Raw genomic sequence first — 12665 nt, 5'->3', positions numbered from 1 at the left:
GCATGGGGGCGGGGAGTCAGTGTTGTCTTTTCATTTTATGTTTGGATAGGTTATTACTTATAACTAGGGCAGTTTCTGACTCAGATCACAGCCAAATCATAGAGGGGACTTCCCCTACTAGTTGGGAGGGGGAGTTTTGGCCCTATATGGTCCTTGTCTGAACTGTCCTGGCAGCCATTTTCGGCAAGGTGGGTGGGTTAAAACAACAATGTGAACGTATTATAATGAAGCTATAGGTTACTATAGGTAATGGAAAAACACACAAATATCCCTTGGGGTCTGTCCAGGCTGTTTGGAGCTTGGCCTCCACACCCTTTCATAGGCTGGAAAGCATTTGTTTCCTACTCATACCGAGCTAACTGCCTACTCTATCACTTCTAGAAATTTCTTCTCTTGCCTGCCCTCAGGACTCGGACTGGCTTTATAGTCAACACCATTCATTAACTTTTCATTTTCTTTTGCTTCTACAGAAATACCTTATTAAATATCCAATTTATCAAACAATATAGACCTAACTTTGGGAGTCTTTGCAAGGAAAAACCTGCAAGACCCACCTCCTGAAATGAGACACAACCATTACACTAAACTTACCTCTTCTTTGGAATGAGAGACTGGGTCAGTGAAATGTTCACTCTATCAGCTTCACTTCTGGACTGTGAAACTTGTTGGGGAAATTTCAAAGGCAAGACTGTAGGGGAGCAGAATTTGTCACCTCCAAATATGTCCCTTTGGTGTAAGGATTGTGCTAAGTGTTTTTTTTTTTTTGTTTGTTTGTTTGTTTTTAGAATCTGCAAACACTGGAGAAGCTCTGAAAACCAAGTTATACTTCAGAAAGGGACATTTACATGTATGTATAAGGCAAATCTCCATTTGTAAAGGCGTCTCCCTTGGCTATACCAGGAAGAGGGGGAGAAGGTCTCAGCCTCTAGAAACTCTTTTCAGTGGTGAAGGCAGTGACTTACATCTGCATAACAACCCTCCCCTCCTAACCGTGCTTGTCCTGGTAACCTCCTATAACTGACTCTTCACCTCCAACATACTTTTTTTTGTCTTTACCTGAACATGATATTTAAGGTGATGACTTTGGCCATTGGGGAGAGTTATTCAGTTTTTCTGGGTTTCAACCACATGTACATGTTACTTAACTTTTGTTAGTTTTTCTCTTGTTAACCTATCTAATATCAATTTAATTATGAAACCAGCCAAAGAACCTAGAAGACAGGAAGGGAAGACTTTTTTTTTTAACCCCTATGCTACTAATGTAATCTGAACTAATATAGCTTTCATTGCATCTTGTACTCCATTATAACTCATTTTATTAGACTATAATAAAATAGTCTCCCATCCTGACTGTACTTGTCCTATAGACATAATCTCTATTAGTGTTCCCCAATGTCTGCTGTTTAACATCACAAAACTTAAATTTGATATGAGAGCCATGATTTATTATATTGGCCTTTTCTTGAATTATTTTTTGGGGGTAGGTTTCATAAAAACAAAAGGAGTCCTCAGAGTTATAAGTAACTAGATTTTTTTGCACATGAAATTCTCTTATTAGAAAACATATCAGGGAATGCCTGGCTGACTCAGTTGATAGAGCATGCAACTCTTGATCTCATGGTTGGGTGTCCAAGCCCCATATTAGATGTAGAGCTTACTTAAAAATAGATGAATGAGTAAATGAATGAATGAACAAATAAATAAATAGAAAACATATCAGATGTAAGCAATCATATGTTTACCCAGTTACCACAGACATCTCCTTCTATTCAGAATGAGTAACAGATTTTCAAACTCAAATGTAGTTTTAAAATATGTAATTTGTTATTTGTATTTTCATTAATTGCAAGTGATGGTAGTTTGTGCCAATTAATGCTCACAGTAGGAGTGTTTTAATGCTATTGAATGTAACTGTGTGCAATTGGAAAGGTAGTTCCATTATGGCAAACTCCCTGGGAAAAACAAGTGGCCTGACCATTAATAGAATTAGGAGTAATACTTAGAAATTACAAGTTTATTGAATAATAAATATAGTAGTCATTTGGCCTTTAAAAGTGGAGTTTTGAATTATTGGTGAAAAAGAGGTAGTTTTGTACAGTTCTTTTCATTACCTGTTTCTTCTTTTGTCTAAATTATCAAACCCTGGATTGGAAGTAAGAGTTGTGAAGGGAGCAAAAGGGTAATTGTTGTTCAAGTCAAAATAATAGCTCCTTTAGTTCTTTCTAAGCTTTTCCTTTCATTCCAGGGCAAAAAAGATATTTTCAAGCCAATTTAATTATAATAAATGATTGTTAAAAATAATAGAGAACAGAAAATTCCTTTGTTATTCACAATTACTCTAGAAAGTAATTAGTATAAATAGAGTTAGGAAGTACTAGTAACTAAAATTTAATATGAAGATATATGAATAATACTGTTTTTTAGAATCTTTTATATTTTATCTTTAGAGTAAATCTCATTAATTTAAATTGGTAGTCATTGAGACTTCATAAGTCAACTATTTTAGTCCTGAAGTTCAAGATGAAATTTCAGAATCTTTATTTACTTAGTGGTTTACTTTATGTATTTATTTATTTATTTATCAGAGAGAGAACAGAGGAAGAGTAGGAGGGAAAAGCACACTCCCCGCTGGTCAGAAAGCCTGATGTGGGACTTGATCCCAGGGCCCTCAAGTCATGACGTGAGCCAAGGGAGATACTTAACTGACTGATATACCCAGGTGCCCCTACTTAGTGTTTAAAAAGAAAAAAAATGCATAGTCCTTTTTATGAAATTAATGCCAGTTACAATGGATTCATAGCTATTTACCAATGTAAATACAGGTTTTGATACATCAATAATTGAGTTTCTGTTATTATACATACTTGGAGTAGGTGCAATTACATTTCTTTTAAAATACCATAGAATCTTACTTTTTTGCAATTTATTCATATATTCATTAAACAACAAGGGACAAGCAGACAGATTAACATTAACATGAAGATTAACATTAAATCTTTGCTTGCTGGGAAAAATAACTTTGTAAGTTAATATGTAAAGATTTGAAACAGTTTCTAGGAAGACAGTGATCTGAATTGGTGTTCCTCCCTTCTCTACCTACTCCATCCAAATTGTCTGTCTCTCTTGATTCAAATGGTTGGTGGAACCCATTGAACAGGTGGGTGGGGCAAGTTCCCAAGACTATTAAAGAAGGCTTGAACTAAACTGTTAAAATCCCTGGAATCTGTAGAGAGCATTGCCCTTAGAGATTAGTGGAAACACAGTAGAAGATCAACATATTTGCGGGCCTGATGGTCATTGGTTTCTAAAGAGGAAGACTTTCTTTTCTTTTCTTTTTTTTTTTTGTTAAATAAAAGAGAATTGGACTCTCCTCAGACTTCTTCCATGTACTCAAGCCATGGATAGAACAACAGGTGCTTTAGCAAGCACTTCTTAATGGCTGCTGGACTACAAGGGAGGCCTCCAATATTTGTCCCCCTTTCTTCACTTTGGTATACTCCAATCAGCCTCAAGTGCCACTGAGCAGAAGAAAATGAAACAAGCCAAAAACTTCTAAAAAGTCCTGGTAACTAAAGAGAGGATGATCACTCAGAACAAACAAAACATGTCAAAGGAAAATGAGATCCTGAAAGAGGTAGACAATAAATAGTTCGAACTGAAACACAGAATACTCAAGAAGATAGAAGTACTTCTTAAGACATCTTTTTGGGGAGTAAAAACAAATGAGCAAGCAAAAGTAAAATTCACTCCCTCCCCAAAAAAGATTTCCTCACCAAAGAATTTATCAGAAGCATTAAAAGAGTGGTAGTCTTTGGTGGAGATGACAGAACTGCTATGTATTCTGTAAGACCCGGCCTCTCTTTGTTGTGGGCATGTAAAGTAGTGTTAAGGAGGAAGAATTCTTTGCCCTTCAAGTGTGCTCTAGCTACACCAGGAATTATACTGATGTGAGACATTAGGAGAAAGCTTTAGTTAAAAGCATATTTACAGAGAATCCACACAGACACAGGAGCTGTAAAGGTAGTGAGGCAACATGATGCTTATATGAGTTAAGAAGCGGGGTAGAGGATGTGAGGGAAACAGAGGGAGAAAGATCCTTAGTGGGAAAGTGAGAGGTGATATTTGGAAAATTAAAGTTGCCACATTATGGAGATAACTTTCCTAGATAAAGAGGAATTTGTTAATAGCTCTCTTTTTGCTATAAGCAGGCAATGGAGGGGAAGGTAATATAGCTTTTCCTGAATCTGCTGGATTTTGATTGCCTTTAACTCAAAATTGTGTTCATGCCAAAATGGCACATCTTGGAACAACCTGACTTTGGTCCATAGAGTAGATTTCATTCCCTAGCCATTTTTGCACTTACAGTCAAGTAAGGCCCATACAGTCAAGTTCTTGTTAATGAAGACTGAGAAGTAATGTGCATCAATTATAGAACTGACATGCCAACTTCTAATGGTGATCCCTCACTCTCCCTATATCTTAGCTGGAGGTAGATGCCTATGGTGACCTAGGAAGCACTCTGTGGAAGGTGAGAAGTCTCCATCAGACCAGGTTGACTGAGCAGAGCAGACTATCCCAATTTCATCATTTACACTTTATATGATTAAGAAATACAATGCTTAATTGTATTATGCAGCTGAGTTTATCTGTTATGTTTTAAGAATAACTTAATGGATAAAGTGAGCTGAAAAACAGTGATCTGAAAGGATAGAAATATTTCAATGTATCGTTTATGCAAGTAGATTTATATTAATTACACAACATTTGTAAGATAACTGTAAAATGTAAATAAATGGAGGGGCGCCTGGGTGGCTTTGTTGACTCTTGGTTTTAGCTCAGGTCATGATCTCAGGGTCCTGGGATCAGTCCCATATCAGGCTCTGCACTCTGCTGGGGGCCTGCTTGAAGAGTCTCTTCCTCTCCCTCAGCCCTTCCACCCACTCATGTGCTCTCTCTCTCTCTAAAATGAATAAATAAATCTTTTTAACAATGTAAACAAATTGAGTCCCAGAAGGAGAACAAAGAACAGAGAAGAGAAATGATTAAACCAATAGTAGAAAAAGTCTCTGATGAAGAGACCCAAGAGAACTTAGCTATTTTCAAGTAGAATTGATGAGAAAAGACATGGACATAAAGATTTCATGGTAAAATGTTTGAAGAAAGATCCTTATAGGGATCCTAGGTGGCTCAGTGGGTGAAGCATCTGCCTTCAGGGCAGGTCATGATCCCAGGATCCTGGGAGCAAGTCCCACCTTGGGGCTCCCAGCTCCGGGGAGAGCCTGCTTCTCCCTCTCCTCCCGGCTCATGCTCTCTCAGGATCTCTGTCTCTCTCAAATAAATAAAATCTTTTTAAAAAGAGAGAAATATCCTTAGAAGTCTCTATCCAAAAAAGGAAAAGAATTCTTTTTTTAATATATATTTTATTTATTTATTTGACAGAGAGAGAGGTTGTGAGAGGGGGAAACACAAGCAGGGAGAGTGGGAGAGGAAGAAGCAGGCTTCTTGCCAATCAGGGAGCCTGATGTGGGGCTGGATCCCAGGACCCTGGGATCATGACCTAAGCTGAAGGCAGACACTTGGCCGACTGAGCCACCCAGGTGCCCCAAAGCAGGAAAATAATTCTTACCAAGGAAAGAGGATTTGACTATCAATGGACTCCTTATCTGTAACAGGTAAATATAGAAGAAATGGAATAACATCTTGAAGGGAGAAAGGCTTCAAGCCAGGAATCCTAATGTACTCATATAAGATATATTTCAGGGTGTGAGAAAAATACAATTATGCAAACAATGGAGTATATGCTGCATTAGAAGAAAATAAATGAGAAAACAATGTATTCAAACAATAGGTAAAATAGAAGAGAGACTCTATAATGGAGAAGATTTGTAGCCATAGATAGCTAACCCTGTGGGGATAAGAGTACCCTCCTGATTTGTAAATGTTAATTATGGAATCTTGAAACTAAAGGATATATGGGGACTGAATATTGCCTACAACCCAAAGTACTACATTATTTGAGCAAAACCAAAGAATTTGCAGTGGGTGGGAGAAGAGAAAAGTAAACACATTTAAAAAGCTTTGTCTGGGGCATGCAGAAGAGGGGGAAAAACTAAGCATAGCTCATTTGGTGTGGGGTGTGGGTCTGAGGGTGTGTGTGTGTGTGTGTGTTTATGAGTAAGGGTAGAAAAGCAGGAGCTATGATGGAATTACAGCATCTTGATTGAAAAACAACTTGCCATCTGATTTTTTTTAAAAAAATCTTATTATTAAATACTCATCCTTTATTTTAGGTAATAGAGAGATACAAATATGGCATGTGCATAAAAACTAAATTTGTGGGTTTTTTTTAAAGACTTTATTTTTAAGTAATTTCTACACCCAATGTGGGGCTCGAATTTACAACCCTGAGAACAGGAGTTGCATGCTCTGCCCACTGAGCCAGACAGGTGCCCCAGATATCTGCTTTTTTAATAGTAGAAAGATAGGAAAGATATGTGTCTGATTAAGTCTCATTAATATAACCATTAAATGGTAAAAAAATAGATTAATTAACATGAATAAAAGCAGAAATAAGTTCATAATGTAACCAGCAAAAATAAGGAAAAGGAAAAAGAAGGAAAGAGAATATAAAAATACAGTCAATTCTAGGACTCAACATATTCGTTTCCAAAATGACTGCCTTCTACAAAATCATAGAATTAAAATAACACAAGGCTTATGGGAAAAATGGGGTGAGGACCACAACACTCAGAACCTTTATCAGCGATAATAAGAAGATTAGAACCTAATAAAAACAGGCAGGACAGCTGAACATGCCAAATTGTTAAAATAATACATAAATACTACAATAAATATCTCAAATTACCTTGAAAAAGACTGCCATTTACTTGTGGAAGTGGGAGCTGGAATGGTTGCAGACTGAGTTTCTGTGAAGGGGTAGAAGGAGGGCTATCAACCTTTTCAGTCTGTTGCAGCATTAAATCTGAAAGCATGTTTGTCTTTGAGATGTAGTTCCTTCAAGGCACGTGTTTATAATAGATAACTTGTTTCATCAGTATTTAAAATTTAATCCAATGCCTGGCCTTCTCTTTGACTGACTTGGGTATCACTGCTGGACAAATACCATCTGTGGTTTCCTCATGTGCACTCACAGCGATACCAACAGGGAATGGACGGGATGTTTAGAACCACCAAAACAGTTGCTAGTAGGATTAAAAGGAGCCAGCTCTGCAGGGTTTGGTGATTGAGGTCTTTGTATATAGTAAGTAGTGCTTTCTCTTTGATTGTGAGAACTCATTGTTGTACTATTTGATCTTTAATTTATATGCTCAACAGTCTTTCAATTTCTTCTTCTTCTTTTTTTAGGTCTTGTTCTTACTGACTTTCACAACACTTGGAGTCGTTCCAGGCACAAACATTTATTCATTTATTTTTGGTTAAGGTCAGCCAGTAGTTTTCTGCCTTTAAGGATATTACTCATGAAGTGATTCATAAGAAAACGTGAAATTTATTTCCAAAGTTTTCCCTAACATGTCAATCATGTTGGAACAAATTCATATTTAAACAAAATCACCATACCAGAACTGACTATACATGATAAACAAGTAACATAAGGGATAAAATGTTCTATCTGTCATTGCATTAAATGTTAATTGACTGAGAACTCCCTTTACAAGAAAGAGACCATCAAATTGAGACAAAAAAAGCACAGCTCTGTACTGACTTTACAGGAAACACGTTATAACAAAGGGATCAGCAGAGAGATATGATGTAAATTCAAACAAATTAGACAGGAGTAGTATTATAAACATCAGAAAAGCTGAAATTTAAGGATAATGACACTAATCAGAATAAAGATATTCTACAACAATAAAATTACTATTTATAAAGGAGATATATTGATACCTTTTATGTACCCAGCATAGAAACTAAATAGATAAACTAAAATCTATTAGAAACTAAATTAGATCCAGCAGAATTTATAACAAAATTTTAGAATAATGTTTTCAATCTTGAATAGGTCTGGTAGGGAATAAATAAAAATTGTTTTGAGTAAAACAATATTGTATGTATATGTATATACATGTACATGTATGTGACCATAAATATAACATTTTTATATCCCTTAAGTAAAGAAAATATTGTAGGTCAATCTTATGTTTTAACAAGTAAAAGAATGAAATATTAGAAAAAGAATTTTTATAATTTATCAATTAATATATTATGATAAAAGTTTTATTTTACCAATGGATGGTGATTTCTTATCAGGAAATCTGCACAAAAATTTAATCCGTGATTGAATATAAAACAAACTTTAAGAGAATAAACATGTTCATAACAATGGATGTTGAAAATAACTTTTAAAAAATTTATTAGGGATTTCCAGTAAAACATTTAGAAAGAAACACATTACAATCATAAAGTGCATTACCAAAAACATAGTTGAAACTTATTTTTTCCCTAAATGGTGAAAGGCTAAAAATCCCTGAAAAGGGGGTGCCTGGCTGCCTCAGCTGATAGAGCATGTGAGTCTTGATCTCACATTAGGTGTGGAGCTTACTTAAAAAGAGAAATAAAATAAAATGTTAAAAATCCCTTAAAAAATCATTGAAGATATTGCTTCTAAATGAAAAAAAAATGGACAAAGGACACGAGTGGACAATTCATAATACAGCAAATGCAAAATATCACTGAATGAAATGATGATCAAACTCACTAAGAGTTGAAGATGCAAATTAAACTAACCGAGACAGCATTATAACCTGGTTAGATTGGCCTAAATTAACAAAAATAACAACAAAAAACCACCAAAACACTGATATCTTCCTATTGCTTGTGGTGGAAAAGAGGAGTTTCAGAAATTGCTAGTGGATGTGTGAATTCTTAGTTTTGGGGGGAAAAGGATATCTAGTAACAACTATCATAATTAAAAGGAAAAAAAAAACACTTCGTATTCCCTTTTACCTAGTAATTTCATCCTGGGTAGTTAGGCCATAGAATTAAAGGCACCAATATATAAGTATATAAAAATGATTAATTAAACTTGTTCATAGTATCACAAAAACAGGAAAAAAAGTGCTTGGGTGGCTCAGTTGGTTAATAATATGACTTGCTCTCAGCTCGGGTCTTTATCTCAGGGTTGTAAGTTTAAGCCCGCAATGGGCTCCATGCCTAAAAAATGGGGTGCTGGGTGGCATGTTCAACTCTTGGTTTCAGCTCAGGTCATGATCTCAGGGTCATGAGATCCAGCCCATTTGGGGCTCCACACTAAGCATTGTGTCTGTGTGAGATTTTCTCTTCCTCTTCTTCTGCTGCTCCTGCTCATGCTCTCTCTCTCTTTCTTTCTCCCTCTCTTAAATAAATAAATATATTTTTTTAAATGGGAAAAAAGTGACTATGATGGTTGAATTTTATAGTTGTATATAATGAATTATTTTTCAGCTATTAAAAGTGAATTAGAGCTAGATTGGGGTACTTTGCAGAATTTCTATAAGGTATTATTGCATTAAAAGGAAAAGAATTAGAGAAGTATATATAATAAGATTTTTTTGGTAGCAAATCATGAAAACAATCTCTCTATGCATGTGCATTCTGGAAAATATGGTGGAATAGTACTACACTTTTAACATGATTTTCTTGGAGAAGAAAGAATAAATGTTGTGAAGAAGGGAAAGAGGGAAAGGTGGTATCAAGAACCAAGAAAAGGAGGGGCGCCTGGGTGGCTTAGTCAGTTAAGCGTCTTCATTCAGCTCAGGTCATGATCCCTGGGTCCTGGGATTGAGGTCTGCATTGGGCTCCCTGCTCAGCTGAGATCCTGCTTCTTCCTCTCCCTATGCTGCTCCCCACGCTCGTGCGTGTGCTCTCTCTCCCTCTTTCTGTCAAATAAATAAATAAATAAAATCTTTAAAAAAAGAATAAAGAAAAGGAAAAACAAGCAATAACAGACTCTAAGGAACCAAAATGTCCAAGATATGATCACATTTATTCATCTATGTAAAGTAGTATTACCTATTCTTATGCTTTCTGGAAGAAGAGAAAGATTGATATTTCACCACTAATAGGCTTATTTATAAATACGATGAAAGCCCCAATAATGGACAGGCAGTTTTACTTTATGAGAATATCAGGCTCCAAAAATGTGGAATTAAATGGAAAATTTGGGTTTAAGAAGGGTGTGGTATGTCTAGGCTACATTTTTATCCTGCAGATCAGAGAGGGCATAGGCAAGATGCTGTCTTTACTTTGACCTTACCTTACCTGGAACAGTAGTGATGAATGCAGGGCTTGGGTTTCTCCAAAGGGAGAAACTCTTCAAAAAAGGGACCAGCAAGATTGTATTTACATAAGGGTCTCATCATGCTGCTTTGCTTTCTCCATTGACAGCTGGAGCCAATTGTATGGAAGGCTGTGGCAAGTGGCCATCTGTATACAAGAATGTAAACAAATTTCTGCTTTGTGGAAAGTGTCCCTAGGTTTGAAAAAACATTTTGACGTCTGGGTCCCAAATGAAGAGATTCTGATTCAACTGGTATGTGATTGGGGCTTGGTTTTTAATATATAGCGGTAAAGAAATATAGAGATAGAGGGAGAACTTAATTCCCAGGTCATTTTATTGCTCAGATGGAATTGTAGAATTGTAACCAATTTTGAAATCTATCTAATTTTTCTGCTATTACACACCATTACACATCTAGCTTAGTTTCTCGAAGGGCCAAGATCCAATGAGGACTGCATCATTTAATGCTCACTGGTCAGTAAACTAGGGCATGGGTTAAAGAAGGATTAAAAGGGATGGTGATGGTGATGTTTGTCATCAAGTTAGTATGTATGAGGCAAGACACAGACTAACATAAAATAGCTGAACCTTATATTGTGGTCAAAGTTGACTTTACATTGGAATCACCTGGGGGACATCAACTACTACTGATGCTTCCCCTCCCCCAAGGTTCTGAGGCAATTGAACTGGGCAATTTTATTTTATTCTTAAAAATTTGTTTATTAGAGAGAGAGAGAGAGAGCACGGGAGGTGGGGAAATGGGCAAAAGGAGAGGGAGAGAGAGCCACCCAGGTGCCCTGGTCTGGCCAATTTTAAAGGTTGCCAGTTGATTTTATTATGTAGCCCGGGTGAAAAGCCACTGATCTAAGAGAAAATAGTACCCCCCGCCCCCCCAAAAAAGTATAAAGGTACAAAGACACTTTGAGATGGATGCCATGCCATTCATTTATTTATTCCTGCAGTTGAGGCATTCAATTTAGTCATTCTTTTCATTACATTCAATTAATTCAGTGTTAAGAACCTACTTTGTGTTTGGCACTAAATTAAGGGCAGAGATTGTCCACTCAATCACCATGGGATACCTAAAATGCAAATCGGTTTTCACTACTTTCTCCTGTGCCTGGAAGGTGTCTCTCATTCTGACTCCAGCTCTGTTAGAAAGAGAAGGAAATTTTCTGTTCTATTCTCTCCTTCACTCTCTCTCTCTTTTCACCCCTTCCTCTTGTTTGGTTTTAGCGAAGTAAGCAGGACAGAGATAGGAAAAGAGACTAGGAAACTTGCAGTGAGTATATGTTTTACATTAGGAAAGGGTTAGCATTTCAGAGTTGGAAACTCACAAATCTGTGGAGGGATTATTAAATCCATCTTACAAGTGAAGAGACTGACACTCAAAAAGTAAGTAACTTGTTGAAGGTCAAAAAGCCACCTTTCAAAAACTAATGATGTTCTGTACAGTGACTAACGTAGCATAATAAAAAAAAAAGGGAGGGGGAACCACCTATTTGCAAAGGTGGATATAAACTGCAAAGTTCTTCTCAGAAAACTTTCAATTACACATCTCTAAAATCAGAAGAGTAAAATTATGTCTCCACTGGAAACTGTAAGTGTGTATTTGGGGGGTGTCTGGAAAGGTAGTTTCTTTGAATTTCTTCATGTATCTTACATACTCATTTGGATTTTTATGTCATTCTCTATATGCTACTTAAAATAAAAAGATTGTGGGGGCACCTGGGTGGCTCAGTCGGTGTAATGTCTGCCTTCAGCCCAGGTCATAATCCTGGGGTCCTGGGATGGAGCCCTGTGTCCTGCTGAGCGGGGAGCCTGCTTTTCCCTTTGCTCCTCCCCTTTCTTGTCTGTACACTTTTGCTCTCAAATAAATTCTTTAAAATTTTTAAAAAATAGAAATTGTGTTTAATTTAGTATTAGGAAAAAATCTTTAAGAATTTTTTTAGTATAATTGACACTCAAAGAATAATCTTACATTTCTGCTTTAATGGGTACAATTCCATTAGGTTTATCAATTTCAGAAAACTGTGGTAAAGACAACTGACTGTACATATACATTTCAGTATCCAGGAAAATTGTTGTCCACTCTCTTGTGATCACTAAATTTCAGGATTTTGTACTAACATAAATCTGGGGATACAAATGGCAATAGGTCCTTTTTCACTCCGTTTTGAGACGTCTTGCTGAAAGAGACTCTCAACTCTTAACCTGAATTGCAAAGGTCTTGGCATCCACTGACCAGTCTTGCTCTCTGATGATGCTCTTTACTCCTAACAGTGTAATTCTCATCTCATGAATCAAGAATCTCAGTTGACTCATGGTCCCTATTACTAACTCCCTTCATCCAATTAAAACTTCATTTTCAGTGTAGTGATCATGTATG

At 36.4% G+C, this 12665-nt stretch overlaps 1 long non-coding RNA gene across 2 annotated transcripts in view; it reads left to right on the top strand.

Annotated features, from left to right (window-relative positions):
* LOC309864430 overlaps positions 1-10522 on the top strand; it is a 42015-nt gene extending 31493 nt beyond the window's left edge. For both annotated transcript variants that reach the window (XR_014311519.1, XR_014311520.1), the window contains 2 exons: positions 786-847; positions 10384-10522. This is a non-coding gene — a long non-coding RNA (uncharacterized lncRNA). The remainder of the gene's footprint in view (positions 1-785; positions 848-10383) is intronic.
* Positions 10523-12665: the final 2143 nt, after the last annotated feature.

The sequence above is a fragment of the Mustela nivalis genome (assembly GCF_964662115.1).
Source record: "Mustela nivalis genome assembly, chromosome: 5".
NCBI classification, from domain to species: domain Eukaryota; kingdom Metazoa; phylum Chordata; class Mammalia; order Carnivora; family Mustelidae; genus Mustela; species Mustela nivalis.
This window is presented reverse-complemented; position numbering and strand designations above follow the sequence as displayed.